This window comes from Festucalex cinctus, unplaced genomic scaffold (assembly GCF_051991245.1).
Source record: "Festucalex cinctus isolate MCC-2025b unplaced genomic scaffold, RoL_Fcin_1.0 HiC_scaffold_69, whole genome shotgun sequence".
In the NCBI taxonomy this organism is placed as follows: domain Eukaryota; kingdom Metazoa; phylum Chordata; class Actinopteri; order Syngnathiformes; family Syngnathidae; genus Festucalex; species Festucalex cinctus.
This window is the reverse complement of record NW_027520316.1, coordinates 168,691-184,652: the sequence shown is the minus strand read 5'-3', so window position 1 is coordinate 184,652 and position 15,962 is coordinate 168,691. Positions and strand designations below refer to the sequence as shown.

General features: G+C 36.6%; 2 long non-coding RNA genes across 2 annotated transcripts; both read right to left on the bottom strand.

Moving 5' to 3' along the window:
* Positions 1 to 428: 428 nt before the first annotated feature.
* On the bottom strand, positions 429 to 1,797 carry LOC144011296 (uncharacterized). Its single transcript, XR_013281647.1, has 3 exons — positions 1,499 to 1,797; positions 821 to 1,054; positions 429 to 545 (listed from the first exon to the last, which is right to left on the bottom strand). It is a non-coding gene; the product is annotated as an uncharacterized LOC144011296 (long non-coding RNA).
* Positions 1,798 to 9,869: 8,072 nt separating this feature from the next.
* On the bottom strand, positions 9,870 to 11,238 carry LOC144011295 (uncharacterized). The gene is made up of 3 exons (XR_013281646.1): positions 10,940 to 11,238; positions 10,262 to 10,495; positions 9,870 to 9,986 (listed from the first exon to the last, which is right to left on the bottom strand). It is a non-coding gene; the product is annotated as an uncharacterized LOC144011295 (long non-coding RNA).
* Positions 11,239 to 15,962: the final 4,724 nt, after the last annotated feature.

Genomic DNA, 15,962 nt, shown 5'->3' with positions numbered 1-15,962 from the left:
AAACTGTAACACAGTACTGGTACTTGTCTTACATTAAACAAATTTAAAAGAGAGCAACTTTTTCCTCTGTACATAGCATAATGAAAGTCATTGCATACCCCATCAACATTACATCATACCGTCATACTCTTAAAATAATGGCCTAATATTTTGACACAAATTATCAACCCTCGTGAGGATAAGCAGTAAGGAATTTTAATGTAAATATCTCAGGATGGTAGGCACCTGTGCTAAAATAAACTGCATTAATTAACAGTTCAATTTTATCCCTGAAATTACTACATCTAATCATTATTCACTTCATTTTTTGTGCTTTTAGAAATAATAGAGATTTATGCCATTACTTTAAGAGGGACCATATTGCCATATTGAGTCAAATCCTGTCATTTGTATTATGTATAGCTTTGTAAACAAACCCAACAATAGAATTTGTATATTCGCTGCCTTTATTAGCGCCAAACAAACAGTCGCATGTTGTCCTCCTTCAATGCTCGCCTTCGTTTCCATCATGTCATTGGCAATCAAGTCGGTGTGGCATGAGATCCCTAAAGAAATAATAATAAAAAAAGATCACAAAAAAATACATACCAGTAATAGGTTTAATATAGTACAGTAGTATAGTTTTTTTTTGTCAGTGTAAAAGAAATGTACACATTTTGTTGCATTTTTTAATGTATGAACATTGCTACAGGCAAATACTTGTTTCTATAAACACTTCCAAATGTCTCTAAAATATAAGGTGCGTGTACACACACAAACATAAACACATACATTCACTCATGCATACAATATATCATGTAATGAATTCTGAGTGGCATACCAGTGTCAATGATGTCAGCAGTACTTGAGGGTACAGGTTACTGGAGCCATCTGGCTGCATAACTGCAACAATCTCTGCCACTTCGAGTCGTCTTTTCTTTGCTTGTCTCTCCTGTGCACGTTCATATCTTGGCACCGACTGGGCTGAGACATAGATGTTGTAACTTGGGACCCAACTTTAATGTTGGAGCCCACCAGTCGGGATGATTGGACAGAAAAACGGGCGCAGGGCGACCTGTTAAAATAAACAAATATATAAACAAATAAAATATGGAAAGACTGGTTATTTTACCGCAGTAGGGTGGCCGTGAATAAGTTCTTTAGCATGATGTGTAGGCTACCGGGGGTCTGTTTACTTGCATCACCCCCGGGGGTCTGTTTTCTTGCATCACCCCCTTCTGTCTCTTTTTTTCCAAGTTTACATTTTGCCACCAAAAAACATGTTATCGGCATTAAGAGCCCAAGACTAATCAATCAAATTTCAGCAGTAAACACTTTGCACTGGCACTACTTGGGTGAAAATGTTCGATGTTAGCTTTCGGCTAACGTCCGCTAGCCAGCTTGTACTACCGAACTTGCTTGCTCATGAATCCAAAACATAAGCAACTTGCCCATATATGGGCGGTCGAAACGTTATTAATCCTTATGCATTAAATTAAATAAAGGTAAACAAGCTTACCGCTCACAAAGTGATCGCTGCACACACGAGCCCAAAGTAACGACTTCCCTCCGGAGTCCGCACTCCTCTGTCTCCAGGCCCTGGTTCCTAATTATTTTCGGAATTCGGAAAAAAGACCGACCATTTTCCCCCTTGGCTTTGTTCGAACAGCCAACGATGCAGCAACAATGTACCATTTTAAACGCAGAAAACAAACGTGATAGATACGTGTTAGACCGAATCGCTACGTAAATGGAGGCCACCCAGCATGGCGACTACGAGAAATCCGAGGCGGAAGTGACGACATGTGCAAGCGACCTATTGTGTACATTTGAGCTGAATGTGTCAAAATCTTAAAAATTAACAGGTGCCCAAGCAATTTCATGCTAGAATCATCATCCGGATGCCAAAATAAACTAAATACAGCAAAAGATTTGAGTGCACAACGTTTGGTTTAGGTTTGACAGCCATAATCACCTTTTTATTGCTTTAAATGCGTTTTTAGCGCATGATTGTACATTTGAGCTGAATGTGTCAAAATCTTAAAAATTAACAGGTGCCCAAGCAATTTCATGCTAGAATCATCATCCGGATGCCAAAATAAACTAAATACAGCAAAAGATTTGAGTGCACAACGTTTGGTTTAGATTTGACAGCCATAATCAGCAATTGTGTATATTTGAGCTGAATGTGTCAAAATCTTAAAAATTAACAGGTGCCCAAGCAATTTCATGCTAGAATCATCATCCGGATGCCAAAATAAACTAAATACAGCAAAAGATTTGAGTGCACAACGTTTGGTTTAGATTTGACAGCCATAATCAGCAATTGTGTACATTTGAGCTGAATGTGTCAAAATCTTAAAAATTAACAGGTGCCCAAGCAATTTCATGCTAGAATCATCATCCGGATGCCAAAATAAACTAAATACAGCAAAAGATTTGAGTGCACAACGTTTGGTTTAGGTTTGACAGCCATAATCACCTTTTTATTGCTTTAAATGCGTTTTTAGCGCATGATTGTACATTTGAGCTGAATGTGTCAAAATCTTAAAAATTAACAGGTGCCCAAGCAATTTCATGCTAGAATCATCATCCGGATGCCAAAATAAACTAAATACAGCAAAAGATTTGAGTGCACAACGTTTGGTTTAGGTTTGACAGCCATAATCACCTTTTTATTGCTTTAAATGCGTTTTTAGCGCATGATTGTACATTTGAGGTGAATGTGTCAAAATCTTAAAAATTAACAGGTGCCCAAGCAATTTCATGCTAGAATCATCATCCGGATGCCAAAATAAACTAAATACAGCAAAAGATTTGAGTGCACAACGTTTGGTTTAGGTTTGACAGCCATAATCACCTTTTTATTGCTTTAAATGCGTTTTTAGCGCATGATTGTACATTTGAGCTGAATGTGTCAAAATCTTAAAAATTAACAGGTGCCCAAGCAATTTCATGCTAGAATCATCATCCGGATGCCAAAATAAACTAAATACAGCAAAAGATTTGAGTGCACAACGTTTGGTTTAGATTTGACAGCCATAATCAGCAATTGTGTACATTTGAGCTGAATGTGTCAAAATCTTAAAAATTAACAGGTGCCCAAGCAATTTCATGCTAGAATCATCATCCGGATGCCAAAATAAACTAAATACAGCAAAAGATTTGAGTGCACAACGTTTGGTTTAGGTTTGACAGCCATAATCACCTTTTTATTGCTTTAAATACGTTTTTAGCGCATGATTGTACATTTGAGCTGAATGTGTCAAAATCTTAAAAATTAACAGGTGCCCAAGCAATTTCATGCTAGAATCATCATCCGGAGGCCAAAATAAACTAAATACAGCAAAAGATTTGAGTGCACAACGTTTGGTTTAGATTTGACAGCCATAATCAGCAATTGTGTACATTTGAGCTGAATGTGTCAAAATCTTAAAAATTAACAGGTGCCCAAGCAATTTCATGCTAGAATCATCATCCGGATGCCAAAATAAACTAAATACAGCAAAAGATTTGAGTGCACAACGTTTGGTTTAGATTTGACAGCCATAATCAGCAATTGTGTACATTTGAGCTGAATGTGTCAAAATCTTAAAAATTAACAGGTGCCCAAGCAATTTCATGCTAGAATCATCATCCGGATGCCAAAATAAACTAAATACAGCAAAAGATTTGAGTGCACAACGTTTGGTTTAGGTTTGACAGCCATAATCACCTTTTTATTGCTTTAAATGCGTTTTTAGCGCATGATTGTACATTTGAGCTGAATGTGTCAAAATCTTAAAAATTAACAGGTGCCCAAGCAATTTCATGCTAGAATCATCATCCGGATGCCAAAATAAACTAAATACAGCAAAAGATTTGAGTGCACAACGTTTGGTTTAGGTTTGACAGCCATAATCACCTTTTTATTGCTTTAAATGCGTTTTTAGCGCATGATTGTACATTTGAGCTGAATGTGTCAAAATCTTAAAAATTAACAGGTGCCCAAGCAATTTCATGCTAGAATCATCATCCGGATGCCAAAATAAACTAAATACAGCAAAAGATTTGAGTGCACAACGTTTGGTTTAGATTTGACAGCCATAATCAGCAATTGTGTACATTTGAGCTGAATGTGTCAAAATCTTAAAAATTAACAGGTGCCCAAGCAATTTCATGCTAGAATCATCATCCGGATGCCAAAATAAACTAAATACAGCAAAAGATTTGAGTGCACAACGTTTGGTTTAGGTTTGACAGCCATAATCACCTTTTTATTGCTTTAAATGCGTTTTTAGCGCATGATTGTACATTTGAGCTGAATGTGTCAAAATCTTAAAAATTAACAGGTGCCCAAGCAATTTCATGCTAGAATCATCATCCGGATGCCAAAATAAACTAAATACAGCAAAAGATTTGAGTGCACAACGTTTGGTTTAGGTTTGACAGCCATAATCACCTTTTTATTGCTTTAAATGCGTTTTTAGCGCATGATTGTACATTTGAGCTGAATGTGTCAAAATCTTAAAAATTAACAGGTGCCCAAGCAATTTCATGCTAGAATCATCATCCGGATGCCAAAATAAACTAAATACAGCAAAAGATTTGAGTGCACAACGTTTGGTTTAGGTTTGACAGCCATAATCACCTTTTTATTGCTTTAAATGCGTTTTTAGCGCATGATTGTACATTTGAGCTGAATGTGTCAAAATCTTAAAAATTAACAGGTGCCCAAGCAATTTCATGCTAGAATCATCATCCGGATGCCAAAATAAACTAAATACAGCAAAAGATTTGAGTGCACAACGTTTGGTTTAGGTTTGACAGCCATAATCACCTTTTTATTGCTTTAAATGCGTTTTTAGCGCATGATTGTACATTTGAGCTGAATGTGTCAAAATCTTAAAAATTAACAGGGGCCCAAGCAATTTCATGCTAGAATCATCATCCGGATGCCAAAATAAACTAAATACAGCAAAAGATTTGAGTGCACAACGTTTGGTTTAGGTTTGACAGCCATAATCACCTTTTTATTGCTTTAAATGCGTTTTTAGCGCATGATTGTACATTTGAGCTGAATGTGTCAAAATCTTAAAAATTAACAGGTGCCCAAGCAATTTCATGCTAGAATCATCATCCGGATGCCAAAATAAACTAAATACAGCAAAAGATTTGAGTGCACAACGTTTGGTTTAGATTTGACAGCCATAATCAGCAATTGTGTACATTTGAGCTGAATGTGTCAAAATCTTAAAAATTAACAGGTGCCCAAGCAATTTCATGCTAGAATCATCATCCGGATGCCAAAATAAACTAAATACAGCAAAAGATTTGAGTGCACAACGTTTGGTTTAGGTTTGACAGCCATAATCACCTTTTTATTGCTTTAAATACGTTTTTAGCGCATGATTGTACATTTGAGCTGAATGTGTCAAAATCTTAAAAATTAACAGGTGCCCAAGCAATTTCATGCTAGAATCATCATCCGGAGGCCAAAATAAACTAAATACAGCAAAAGATTTGAGTGCACAACGTTTGGTTTAGATTTGACAGCCATAATCAGCAATTGTGTACATTTGAGCTGAATGTGTCAAAATCTTAAAAATTAACAGGTGCCCAAGCAATTTCATGCTAGAATCATCATCCGGATGCCAAAATAAACTAAATACAGCAAAAGATTTGAGTGCACAACGTTTGGTTTAGATTTGACAGCCATAATCAGCAATTGTGTACATTTGAGCTGAATGTGTCAAAATCTTAAAAATTAACAGGTGCCCAAGCAATTTCATGCTAGAATCATCATCCGGATGCCAAAATAAACTAAATACAGCAAAAGATTTGAGTGCACAACGTTTGGTTTAGGTTTGACAGCCATAATCACCTTTTTATTGCTTTAAATGCGTTTTTAGCGCATGATTGTACATTTGAGCTGAATGTGTCAAAATCTTAAAAATTAACAGGTGCCCAAGCAATTTCATGCTAGAATCATCATCCGGATGCCAAAATAAACTAAATACAGCAAAAGATTTGAGTGCACAACGTTTGGTTTAGATTTGACAGCCATAATCAGCAATTGTGTACATTTGAGCTGAATGTGTCAAAATCTTAAAAATTAACAGGTGCCCAAGCAATTTCATGCTAGAATCATCATCCGGATGCCAAAATAAACTAAATACAGCAAAAGATTTGAGTGCACAACGTTTGGTTTAGGTTTGACAGCCATAATCACCTTTTTATTGCTTTAAATGCGTTTTTAGCGCATGATTGTACATTTGAGCTGAATGTGTCAAAATCTTAAAAATTAACAGGTGCCCAAGCAATTTCATGCTAGAATCATCATCCGGATGCCAAAATAAACTAAATACAGCAAAAGATTTGAGTGCACAACGTTTGGTTTAGATTTGACAGCCATAATCAGCAATTGTGTATATTTGAGCTGAATGTGTCAAAATCTTAAAAATTAACAGGTGCCCAAGCAATTTCATGCTAGAATCATCATCCGGATGCCAAAATAAACTAAATACAGCAAAAGATTTGAGTGCACAACGTTTGGTTTAGATTTGACAGCCATAATCAGCAATTGTGTACATTTGAGCTGAATGTGTCAAAATCTTAAAAATTAACAGGTGCCCAAGCAATTTCATGCTAGAATCATCATCCGGATGCCAAAATAAACTAAATACAGCAAAAGATTTGAGTGCACAACGTTTGGTTTAGGTTTGACAGCCATAATCACCTTTTTATTGCTTTAAATGCGTTTTTAGCGCATGATTGTACATTTGAGCTGAATGTGTCAAAATCTTAAAAATTAACAGGTGCCCAAGCAATTTCATGCTAGAATCATCATCCGGATGCCAAAATAAACTAAATACAGCAAAAGATTTGAGTGCACAACGTTTGGTTTAGGTTTGACAGCCATAATCACCTTTTTATTGCTTTAAATGCGTTTTTAGCGCATGATTGTACATTTGAGGTGAATGTGTCAAAATCTTAAAAATTAACAGGTGCCCAAGCAATTTCATGCTAGAATCATCATCCGGATGCCAAAATAAACTAAATACAGCAAAAGATTTGAGTGCACAACGTTTGGTTTAGGTTTGACAGCCATAATCACCTTTTTATTGCTTTAAATGCGTTTTTAGCGCATGATTGTACATTTGAGCTGAATGTGTCAAAATCTTAAAAATTAACAGGTGCCCAAGCAATTTCATGCTAGAATCATCATCCGGATGCCAAAATAAACTAAATACAGCAAAAGATTTGAGTGCACAACGTTTGGTTTAGATTTGACAGCCATAATCAGCAATTGTGTACATTTGAGCTGAATGTGTCAAAATCTTAAAAATTAACAGGTGCCCAAGCAATTTCATGCTAGAATCATCATCCGGATGCCAAAATAAACTAAATACAGCAAAAGATTTGAGTGCACAACGTTTGGTTTAGGTTTGACAGCCATAATCACCTTTTTATTGCTTTAAATACGTTTTTAGCGCATGATTGTACATTTGAGCTGAATGTGTCAAAATCTTAAAAATTAACAGGTGCCCAAGCAATTTCATGCTAGAATCATCATCCGGAGGCCAAAATAAACTAAATACAGCAAAAGATTTGAGTGCACAACGTTTGGTTTAGATTTGACAGCCATAATCAGCAATTGTGTACATTTGAGCTGAATGTGTCAAAATCTTAAAAATTAACAGGTGCCCAAGCAATTTCATGCTAGAATCATCATCCGGATGCCAAAATAAACTAAATACAGCAAAAGATTTGAGTGCACAACGTTTGGTTTAGATTTGACAGCCATAATCAGCAATTGTGTACATTTGAGCTGAATGTGTCAAAATCTTAAAAATTAACAGGTGCCCAAGCAATTTCATGCTATAATCATCATCCGGATGCCAAAATAAACTAAATACAGCAAAAGATTTGAGTGCACAACGTTTGGTTTAGGTTTGACAGCCATAATCACCTTTTTATTGCTTTAAATGCGTTTTTAGCGCATGATTGTACATTTGAGCTGAATGTGTCAAAATCTTAAAAATTAACAGGTGCCCAAGCAATTTCATGCTAGAATCATCATCCGGATGCCAAAATAAACTAAATACAGCAAAAGATTTGAGTGCACAACGTTTGGTTTAGATTTGACAGCCATAATCAGCAATAGGTCGCTTGCACATCGTAATGCATCATGGGAGTTTTTTCTTCGGGCGCCATCTTGGGTGTCCGCCGGTTCACAAGGTACACTCGTGAGTTACACGGTAGAGCTCATCAACCTGATGTAATTTTCGCAGTATTTTCACGATTTACCGGAAGATCAAAAACAACGATACAGGCAGAAGGTGTCTCTGTGTGGCGGGATTGATCCTAATTACGTCCTGACCAAGGGTGATTTTTTTTTGACGGAGAAAGCTTGCTGGCCAAATGTGACATCTCTGGACATCTTTCACTACCTCGTGTTGACAACATGCTCCATAACACGCCAACAAATCCCTGGAGGCTTACAATTATTTTGTAAGCGGGTGGATACAGAGTGTAAACTTTAACATCGCATCAGAAGAAACTGTTGCTGTTGCACGTAAGTAAACCACATGGTGTTGGTAATTCTGCACACAAAAATGTTGATTTGTTCTCAGGCTTCCTGTTATCATTGTGTTTACATGCACAGCTGGGTTTACCTGATGTGGTTTTTCTAATAATTTTATAACAGGCAAATATGGCAGAGCGTATAAGAATAAAAAGTAACTATGCACAGCCTCCCCGTGGCTTAATTAAATTTAATGCTACCCTTTCACTAGTTACATGTTACTTAATCAACTTATGCTAAATGGTTAAGGTTAACCACTCTCAGAGGACGTATTTTTAGTTTCAGTTTCTAGTACAATAAAACGTGTTCATGGTAACTACTGAGCATACTGACAGCTTTTCTTATGATCTCACGGTTAAGGAGGCTGTCACAACACCCAATTTCTGTCTGGTACCGGATGGCAACAATTCCCATCACTTGTCACGACAACACCAATATTATTACCAGGTATGTATGGCTTTACTTTTTGTAGTTTATTATTTAATTCTATGTTTCATATTTTCATTACAATGTTTGTAATATTTTCAGATTCAGGCACAGATGAGTTTAACTGGACGGACTTCTGCGACTTTGTGGTGTGGACAAAGTGTGATTGAGCGAGTCCACCCAGATCGCTCGTTTTGGCCAGCTGGAAAAGCCAGAGTTTTTTTCCCCCAAATCCCCTCCTTACCTGAACTGCTCGGGAGAGCAGTTACTAGATCAGCAGTGGACTTCCAGTGTTCCTGCTCAGCCGCTGTCACCTACCACTTGCTCATGTACTTCAAAGATGCGGAGTAAAGTAGTTTTTTTGTGCTGCAGCAGATTGTAAAATCAAATGATATCACTTGAAGTGTGCCAATCTAGACTGCCAAAAGGACAGTGGTTTTGTGACAAGTGTGAAACAAGGATTATTGGGAAAACTGTAACACAGTACTGGTACTTGTCTTACATTAAACAAATTTAAAAGAGAGCAACTTTTTCCTCTGTACATAGCATAATGAAAGTCATTGCATACCCCATCAACATTACATCATACCGTCATACTCTTAAAATAATGGCCTAATATTTTGACACAAATTATCAACCCTCGTGAGGATAAGCAGTAAGGAATTTTAATGTAAATATCTCAGGATGGTAGGCACCTGTGCTAAAATAAACTGCATTAATTAACAGTTCAATTTTATCCCTGAAATTACTACATCTAATCATTATTCACTTCATTTTTTGTGCTTTTAGAAATAATAGAGATTTATGCCATTACTTTAAGAGGGACCATATTGCCATATTGAGTCAAATCCTGTCATTTGTATTATGTATAGCTTTGTAAACAAACCCAACAATAGAATTTGTATATTCGCTGCCTTTATTAGCGCCAAACAAACAGTCGCATGTTGTCCTCCTTCAATGCTCGCCTTCGTTTCCATCATGTCATTGGCAATCAAGTCGGTGTGGCATGAGATCCCTAAAGAAATAATAATAAAAAAAGATCACAAAAAAATACATACCAGTAATAGGTTTAATATAGTACAGTAGTATAGTTTTTTTTTGTCAGTGTAAAAGAAATGTACACATTTTGTTGCATTTTTTAATGTATGAACATTGCTACAGGCAAATACTTGTTTCTATAAACACTTCCAAATGTCTCTAAAATATAAGGTGCGTGTACACACACAAACATAAACACATACATTCACTCATGCATACAATATATCATGTAATGAATTCTGAGTGGCATACCAGTGTCAATGATGTCAGCAGTACTTGAGGGTACAGGTTACTGGAGCCATCTGGCTGCATAACTGCAACAATCTCTGCCACTTCGAGTCGTCTTTTCTTTGCTTGTCTCTCCTGTGCACGTTCATATCTTGGCACCGACTGGGCTGAGACATAGATGTTGTAACTTGGGACCCAACTTTAATGTTGGAGCCCACCAGTCGGGATGATTGGACAGAAAAACGGGCGCAGGGCGACCTGTTAAAATAAACAAATATATAAACAAATAAAATATGGAAAGACTGGTTATTTTACCGCAGTAGGGTGGCCGTGAATAAGTTCTTTAGCATGATGTGTAGGCTACCGGGGGTCTGTTTACTTGCATCACCCCCGGGGGTCTGTTTTCTTGCATCACCCCCTTCTGTCTCTTTTTTTCCAAGTTTACATTTTGCCACCAAAAAACATGTTATCGGCATTAAGAGCCCAAGACTAATCAATCAAATTTCAGCAGTAAACACTTTGCACTGGCACTACTTGGGTGAAAATGTTCGATGTTAGCTTTCGGCTAACGTCCGCTAGCCAGCTTGTACTACCGAACTTGCTTGCTCATGAATCCAAAACATAAGCAACTTGCCCATATATGGGCGGTCGAAACGTTATTAATCCTTATGCATTAAATTAAATAAAGGTAAACAAGCTTACCGCTCACAAAGTGATCGCTGCACACACGAGCCCAAAGTAACGACTTCCCTCCGGAGTCCGCACTCCTCTGTCTCCAGGCCCTGGTTCCTAATTATTTTCGGAATTCGGAAAAAAGACCGACCATTTTCCCCCTTGGCTTTGTTCGAACAGCCAACGATGCAGCAACAATGTACCATTTTAAACGCAGAAAACAAACGTGATAGATACGTGTTAGACCGAATCGCTACGTAAATGGAGGCCACCCAGCATGGCGACTACGAGAAATCCGAGGCGGAAGTGACGACATGTGCAAGCGACCTATTGTGTACATTTGAGCTGAATGTGTCAAAATCTTAAAAATTAACAGGTGCCCAAGCAATTTCATGCTAGAATCATCATCCGGATGCCAAAATAAACTAAATACAGCAAAAGATTTGAGTGCACAACGTTTGGTTTAGGTTTGACAGCCATAATCACCTTTTTATTGCTTTAAATGCGTTTTTAGCGCATGATTGTACATTTGAGCTGAATGTGTCAAAATCTTAAAAATTAACAGGTGCCCAAGCAATTTCATGCTAGAATCATCATCCGGATGCCAAAATAAACTAAATACAGCAAAAGATTTGAGTGCACAACGTTTGGTTTAGATTTGACAGCCATAATCAGCAATTGTGTATATTTGAGCTGAATGTGTCAAAATCTTAAAAATTAACAGGTGCCCAAGCAATTTCATGCTAGAATCATCATCCGGATGCCAAAATAAACTAAATACAGCAAAAGATTTGAGTGCACAACGTTTGGTTTAGATTTGACAGCCATAATCAGCAATTGTGTACATTTGAGCTGAATGTGTCAAAATCTTAAAAATTAACAGGTGCCCAAGCAATTTCATGCTAGAATCATCATCCGGATGCCAAAATAAACTAAATACAGCAAAAGATTTGAGTGCACAACGTTTGGTTTAGGTTTGACAGCCATAATCACCTTTTTATTGCTTTAAATGCGTTTTTAGCGCATGATTGTACATTTGAGCTGAATGTGTCAAAATCTTAAAAATTAACAGGTGCCCAAGCAATTTCATGCTAGAATCATCATCCGGATGCCAAAATAAACTAAATACAGCAAAAGATTTGAGTGCACAACGTTTGGTTTAGATTTGACAGCCATAATCAGCAATTGTGTACATTTGAGCTGAATGTGTCAAAATCTTAAAAATTAACAGGTGCCCAAGCAATTTCATGCTAGAATCATCATCCGGATGCCAAAATAAACTAAATACAGCAAAAGATTTGAGTGCACAACGTTTGGTTTAGGTTTGACAGCCATAATCACCTTTTTATTGCTTTAAATGCGTTTTTAGCGCATGATTGTACATTTGAGCTGAATGTGTCAAAATCTTAAAAATTAACAGGTGCCCAAGCAATTTCATGCTAGAATCATCATCCGGATGCCAAAATAAACTAAATACAGCAAAAGATTTGAGTGCACAACGTTTGGTTTAGATTTGACAGCCATAATCAGCAATTGTGTACATTTGAGCTGAATGTGTCAAAATCTTAAAAATTAACAGGTGCCCAAGCAATTTCATGCTAGAATCATCATCCGGATGCCAAAATAAACTAAATACAGCAAAAGATTTGAGTGCACAACGTTTGGTTTAGGTTTGACAGCCATAATCACCTTTTTATTGCTTTAAATGCGTTTTTAGCGCATGATTGTACATTTGAGCTGAATGTGTCAAAATCTTAAAAATTAACAGGTGCCCAAGCAATTTCATGCTAGAATCATCATCCGGATGCCAAAATAAACTAAATACAGCAAAAGATTTGAGTGCACAACGTTTGGTTTAGATTTGACAGCCATAATCAGCAATTGTGTACATTTGAGCTGAATGTGTCAAAGTCTTAAAAATTAACAGGTGCCCAAGCAATTTCATGCTAGAATCATCATCCGGATGCCAAAATAAACTAAATACAGCAAAAGATTTGAGTGCACAACGTTTGGTTTAGGTTTGACAGCCATAATCACCTTTTTATTGCTTTAAATGCGTTTTTAGCGCATGATTGTACATTTGAGCTGAATGTGTCAAAATCTTAAAAATTAACAGGTGCCCAAGCAATTTCATGCTAGAATCATCATCCGGATGCCAAAATAAACTAAATACAGCAAAAGATTTGAGTGCACAACGTTTGGTTTAGATTTGACAGCCATAATCAGCAATTGTGTACATTTGAGCTGAATGTGTCAAAATCTTAAAAATTAACAGGTGCCCAAGCAATTTCATGGTAGAATCATCATCCGGATGCCAAAATAAACTAAATACAGCAAAAGATTTGAGTGCACAACGTTTGATTTAGGTTTGACAGCCATAATCACCTTTTTATTGCTTTAAATGCGTTTTTAGCGCATGATTGTACATTTGAGCTGAATGTGTCAAAATCTTAAAAATTAACAGGTGCCCAAGCAATTTCATGCTAGAATCATCATCCGGATGCCAAAATAAACTAAATACAGCAAAAGATTTGAGTGCACAACGTTTGGTTTAGATTTGACAGCCATAATCAGCAATTGTGTACATTTGAGCTGAATGTGTCAAAATCTTAAAAATTAACAGGTGCCCAAGCAATTTCATGCTAGAATCATCATCCGGATGCCAAAATAAACTAAATACAGCAAAAGATTTGAGTGCACAACGTTTGGTTTAGGTTTGACAGCCATAATCACCTTTTTATTGCTTTAAATACGTTTTTAGCGCATGATTGTACATTTGAGCTGAATGTGTCAAAATCTTAAAAATTAACAGGTGCCCAAGCAATTTCATGCTAGAATCATCATCCGGAGGCCAAAATAAACTAAATACAGCAAAAGATTTGAGTGCACAACGTTTGGTTTAGATTTGACAGCCATAATCAGCAATTGTGTACATTTGAGCTGAATGTGTCAAAATCTTAAAAATTAACAGGTGCCCAAGCAATTTCATGCTAGAATCATCATCCGGATGCCAAAATAAACTAAATACAGCAAAAGATTTGAGTGCACAACGTTTGGTTTAGATTTGACAGCCATAATCAGCAATTGTGTACATTTGAGCTGAATGTGTCAAAATCTTAAAAATTAACAGGTGCCCAAGCAATTTCATGCTAGAATCATCATCCGGATGCCAAAATAAACTAAATACAGCAAAAGATTTGAGTGCACAACGTTTGGTTTAGGTTTGACAGCCATAATCACCTTTTTATTGCTTTAAATGCGTTTTTAGCGCATGATTGTACATTTGAGCTGAATGTGTCAAAATCTTAAAAATTAACAGGTGCCCAAGCAATTTCATGCTAGAATCATCATCCGGATGCCAAAATAAACTAAATACAGCAAAAGATTTGAGTGCACAACGTTTGGTTTAGATTTGACAGCCATAATCAGCAATTGTGTACATTTGAGCTGAATGTGTCAAAATCTTAAAAATTAACAGGTGCCCAAGCAATTTCATGCTAGAATCATCATCCGGATGCCAAAATAAACTAAATACAGCAAAAGATTTGAGTGCACAACGTTTGGTTTAGATTTGACAGCCATAATCAGCAATTGTGTACATTTGAGCTGAATGTGTCAAAATCTTAAAAATTAACAGGTGCCCAAGCAATTTCATGCTAGAATCATCATCCGGATGCCAAAATAAACTAAATACAGCAAAAGATTTGAGTGCACAACGTTTGGTTTAGGTTTGACAGCCATAATCACCTTTTTATTGCGTTAAATGCGTTTTTAGCGCATGATTGTACATTTGAGCTGAATGTGTCAAAATCTTAAAAATTAACAGGTGCCCAAGCAATTTAATGCTAGAATCATCATCCGGATGCCAAAATAAACAAAATACAGCAAAAGATTTGAGTGCACAACGTTTGGTTTAGATTTGACAGCCATAATCAGCAATTGTGTACATTTGAGCTGAATGTGTCAAAATCTTAAAAATTAACAGGTGCCCAAGCAATTTCATGCTAGAATCATCATCCGGATGCCAAAATAAACTAAATACAGCAAAAGATTTGAGTGCACAACGTTTGGTTTAGGTTTGACAGCCATAATCACCTTTTTATTGCTTTAAATGCGTTTTTAGCGCATGATTGTACATTTGAGGTGAATGTGTCAAAATCTTAAAAATTAACAGGTGCCCAAGCAATTTCATGCTAGAATCATCATCCGGATGCCAAAATAAACTAAATACAGCAAAAGATTTGAGTGCACAACGTTTGGTTTAGGTTTGACAGCCATAATCACCTTTTTATTGCTTTAAATGCGTTTTTAGCGCATGATTGTACATTTGAGCTGAATGTGTCAAAATCTTAAAAATTAACAGGTGCCCAAGCAATTTCATGCTAGAATCATCATCCGGATGCCAAAATAAACTAAATACAGCAAAAGATTTGAGTGCACAACGTTTGGTTTAGATTTGACAGCCATAATCAGCAATTGTGTACATTTGAGCTGAATGTGTCAAAATCTTAAAAATTAACAGGTGCCCAAGCAATTTCATGGTAGAATCATCATCCGGATGCCAAAATAAACTAAATACAGCAAAAGATTTGAGTGCACAACGTTTGGTTTAGGTTTGACAGCCATAATCACCTTTTTATTGCTTTAAATGCGTTTTTAGCGCATGATTGTACATTTGAGCTGAATGTGTCAAAATCTTAAAAATTAACAGGTGCCCAGCAATTTAATGCTAGAATCATCATCCGGATGCCAAAATAAACAAAATACAGCAAAAGATTTGAGTGCACAACGTTTGGTTTAGATTTGACAGCCATAATCAGCAATTGTGTACATTTGAGCTGAATGTGTCAAAATCTTAAAAATTAACAGGTGCCCAAGCAATTTCATGCTAGAATCATCATCCGGATGCCAAAATAAACTAAATACAGCAAAAGATTTGAGTGCACAACGTTTGGTTTAGATTTGACAGCCATAATCAGCAATTGTGTACATTTGAGCTGAATGTGTCAAAATCTTAAAAATTAACAGGTGCCCAAGCAATTTCATGCTAGAA